The sequence below is a fragment of the Magnolia sinica genome, chromosome 2 (genome assembly GCF_029962835.1).
Source record: "Magnolia sinica isolate HGM2019 chromosome 2, MsV1, whole genome shotgun sequence".
Taxonomy (NCBI): Eukaryota; Viridiplantae; Streptophyta; class Magnoliopsida; order Magnoliales; family Magnoliaceae; genus Magnolia; species Magnolia sinica.
In genome coordinates, this window is record NC_080574.1 from 1173859 (window position 1) to 1178400 (window position 4542).

Below are 4542 nucleotides of genomic sequence, written 5' to 3' on the forward strand. Positions count from 1 at the left end.
CCTGGGGGATTTATGGGGTGCTGCATCGTATGAACAGTTCAAATTTTATAATCATACCAGGGGAGATGGGTTCTGAAAAAGCTAACATGTATATTAAAACCGGCAAGAACAACTTGCGCCGACCTGACCAGATTTTATCTGACTCAAGTTGTGGACTCAGCAACTGAATTTTCACGGCCCACAAGGCTGAGACCCGAATTAAACTCAAGTTCTCAACCGGTCCAAAGATCGGGACCTTGAATCATTAAAGCCGTTGGGTATCCACGTGTTTGGGTACCCATTGACAGCCCTGAGTAATTGTCGTGTTGTTGTTTGTCTTTAGAAGCACAGACTCTCGTGGTGGCCAAAACAGATGTTTATATGAAAGAGGTTTACTAAAATAGTCTTATCCATAGTTAGAAAGAGATTAGAATATCCTAACCTTTTCCAATTTGCCATTGTGGGCAAGTTGCATTTAAAATATTTTCACGAAAAAGATAAAAGAAATATCTTTTGAATCACATGGTAATTATTTTTAAAAGGTAGTAGTTAGAGGATATCATAAAGATTGTATTAGGTTAATAGATCATCCATCTGTTTTCTTAAGATGAGAATAAGTGCGTGCACCTATATTTTAGAAGAACCCAAATACACTAGGCAATGATGGGATTTCCTCCCATGATTTGACCGGTCGGGAGCCTTACTTGAGCAGTTGAGGGTGAGGCTCAACTAGTCGAGCCCTGACTTGACTCAAAGTCCAGCGACTTTAGGTTATTTTTTCTCGTGGTGCTTGACGAGTTGAGGGAGGTACTCGACCGGTCGAGTGGGCCGCTTGACCGGTCGAGGACACGGCTCGACTAGTCGAGCTTATGCAGATTTAAGTCTGATTTTGTACGAGATTCAAAATTTTGAGGCGATTTTCGTACCCATGCGAAAGGAAGTTTCCTAAACTATAAATAGGAGGTACCTAAGGCTTTCTAGGTAATGCAAGAAGGTTTCCTAAATCTTTGCAAGGGTTTGCTAAAGGGTTTAGGGCTATCAAAGGTGTGAGAGAGAGAAAGAGAGAGAGGAAGCTTATGAAAGGGAGGTTATGCTCGTGGAGGTAATCTACTGTGCACTTGACATCTCAGCGCTTCTACGTCCTCATAATTGGTAAGATCTCTCTGTTTTTCTTTTATTCTCTTATTGATTATCCACTCCTACGTGAGTGAAGAAAGTTGTAACGTTCTACTTCATAGTGGATTGTTGATCTGGACGAGGTCCCGTGGTTTTTACCTCTTTGAGGGTTTTCCACGTAAAAATCTCTTGTGTGGTGTGGTTTATGCTTTGATTTATTTCATTACTTTATTATCCCATAATTCTGGTATTTTTGGGAGGCTAGATCCTAAGGTTTTGTGCAAGGCCCCCAACAAGGTGACACATCAATCAAAGTCATCTGTTAGTGATACACGCCACGGATGACTTATAATTAAAAGATCCATATGATTAGTTTACTATTGTTACCGTTCTTGTTGTCGGGCTTGATTAGTCTAATACTCTCCTTTCTAGCTAGAGCATGAAGCAATGACTATTGAAATACTAGGAATTGTTTAGATGCCAATAAATTTTCTAATTGTAATACATTAGGCATAAAATGAATTTTAGGTGTGTAATTAGTTTACATGTTATTCTTTTTTGTCTTTCAAGTGACAATATGTTTACAGGTATATAGAATATTAGTGATTTGGGTAGACTGTAAAGTGTTTATAATGAATAAAGTAGCTATTCATAGCATAGAGCATGGGGGTGAACCTTCCAAATCCATAAATCACATAAGATGTTTTTTTAGGGTCCTAAGAGAGCATTAAAGAATGCACACATAAAACGGATTGAATTTCTTCTACAGTGACTCTTGAATGCAATCTAAAAGTTTTTAATAGTGAATGTCTCATCCCTCCCTCATGTGATCCATTTGATAATCGACAATCGACAATCTGTTTCTTTAGGGTCACAAGAGAACATTAAGGGAAGTATACGATGGAAAGATCAGATGTACCATACACATTACAGTGGGCTTCGAATATCATAAGTGTATATTAACTATTGTGTTCTAATATGTATAATGTCTTTTTAGCTTTAATATTTGTAATTTGAAATATGACTTTTTATCAAGTTTTAGATTACAGCTAAAAGTTATAACATATGTAAAGCTTTTACAGACAAATACATGCATCCAAATAGCCCCTATAATTAAATTACATGTAATTTCGTTTATAGCTTAAAGACTTTACATGTATCCAAATGACCCCTTTGTGAACGCTGAAAATCGGTGCCCACGTAGATTTATGTTTTATGGTGGGATGATTTGGCTGTTTTGGATTGGTGATGCAATGTATACTTGGAGTTGCTAGTAGTCACTTAACTCAAAATTTCACAGTCAGCTAGAACCTGCAGAATATATAAAGCTAGAGAATTCAAAGACTCTCTTACTTTAAGTTGACTCCGAATTTGCGATTTTAGATATTCTGAGTAAAGGACCTCGGTTACAAAGAGGGAAGGTGTAAGTATTTGTCTTTGGACTACCATGGCTAGTATCTCGCTGTAAGTTTAGGCCATCGGTGTAAATTGCCTAGGTTCCCGGGCCATCCTCATCTGCTAACCATGATTGGGGTACTGAGGATCTCCCTTTGCTGTTGTTGTTACCATTGTCCCTCTTGAGCACCTTGGGTAAAGGCAACAAGATTGTCTTCTTCTGTTGGATGGAGGTCAGGAACACTTCTGTTACCATTCTTGTATCCGGTAGGCCTTCCTTCCACTATCCGTTGTACTGGGGAGGCCTAATGCGGCCACGAAGGGGAGATCGTCCTAGCTCTTATTCCAGCTTCGACTTGTTCCCCAGCATGGATGAGTTGAGTAAAGTTGCATATGGATAGGTGACGAGGTATCCAGAGATACTCAAGTTTGCCGAGTGGATAATCATGTAGATTTGCTCCTCATTATCAATGGACATTTTCATTCTGGTGGCCATGGCCCGCCACCGTCCAACATAAGTTGATAATGACTCATCATTCTTCTACCTTTGGGCAGCAAGATCCACCCTTTTGAACGCTACATTAAGATTGTACACGAAACGATCAATGAAAGCTTAGGAAAGTTGTTCCCAAGTCTTAATTCGATGGTAGTCTAATGACGTGTACCAATCTAACGCATCGCCTTTCAAGGAGTTTTGAAACAAACGGATCAATGCTCAATCATTACCTGCCATATTATTAAACTCTCCATAAAATGCTCTTAAATGGTCCATAGGACACCCTGTACCATTATATCCTTGGAATTTTTATACTTTAAAGTTTTGAGGTACCTTTGCATCAGGGAAGGGATAAAGATCCCTGAATTTAGTAGATGAGAGATCTACCCCCTGCTATTTTCGTAGCTTTCTCTGCATCTCTTGCAATTGCTCGCGGAGTTTTTCGATTTCGGAGGGATCAGATGAGAAGGATTTTGCCCCTTAGAGTTGATTGGATCTCCTATCAGGATGAAGATGCTGGAATTGGTTGAGATTCCTGATTGTGGGAGATTGCATTTAATAGCGGTTCTCATCAGTGAGAGGCCGTTGGAAAGGATTGTCGGCCGAGGAAATTTGACGTTGAACGTAACTCCCATTAAAGAGAGGATGCTGGAAAGTTGAGATGACTGGAGCACTAAGCAATGATACTTGTATAGTTTGGGCAACCCCTCTTTCAATACATTGGGCAAGAAGGTCCTGCAAAGCCTTGAGATTTTGAGCCATATCGACCATGAATGCATTGGTTAAAGTATTACCAGCCATGAGCTCAGGCGATCTGAGGGATGCCTTTCAATAGCAATGGTTTCTTTTTCCTATTTTGCAATGGCAAGATTGGATCAGGTAAGCATGGGGTGAACGAAATCCTTAAATGGGTGCAAGCCAAAGGTCGATGCTCATTTTTTTATGTAAGGTATGAATGTAAGTGTCTATATATAGAATATCCCCTAAGATTATATTACCACATTATTTCAAGTCAGGTCTCAGCTAGTACGAGATAGCAAATCCCTAACGGAGTTGCCATTCTATGAACACTGGAAATCGGCGCCCACATAGATTTATGTTTTATGGTGGGGTGATTTGGCTAATTTGGATTGGTGATGCAATGTAGACTTGAAGTCGCTACTAGCCACTTAACTCAAAATCCCGCAGTCGGCTAGAACCTGCAGAATATGTAAAGCTAGAGAATCCAAAGACTCCCTTACTTTAAGTTGACTCCGGATCTGCGATTTTAGAGATTCTGAGTAAGGGACCTCAGTTACAAAGAGGGAAGGTGTTAGGCACCCTCTCTTCCCGTACGAGTGTATGGTCTCTACTTTGTGTGGTAAGATGATTTTAGGGGATGGGATGATATGATCGAAGTGGGACTAGACAAACCCAAATTTTTGATGTGGCAAGATCCGGGATTCGGGGAAGCAACAGAACATACGCCCAAGGAATGTCTAGAAAATGGATGTGATGACGCCTATGCAAAAAGGTTTTTAAAAAAACGTGGACTAGATCGCTAGGAATTTCTGATG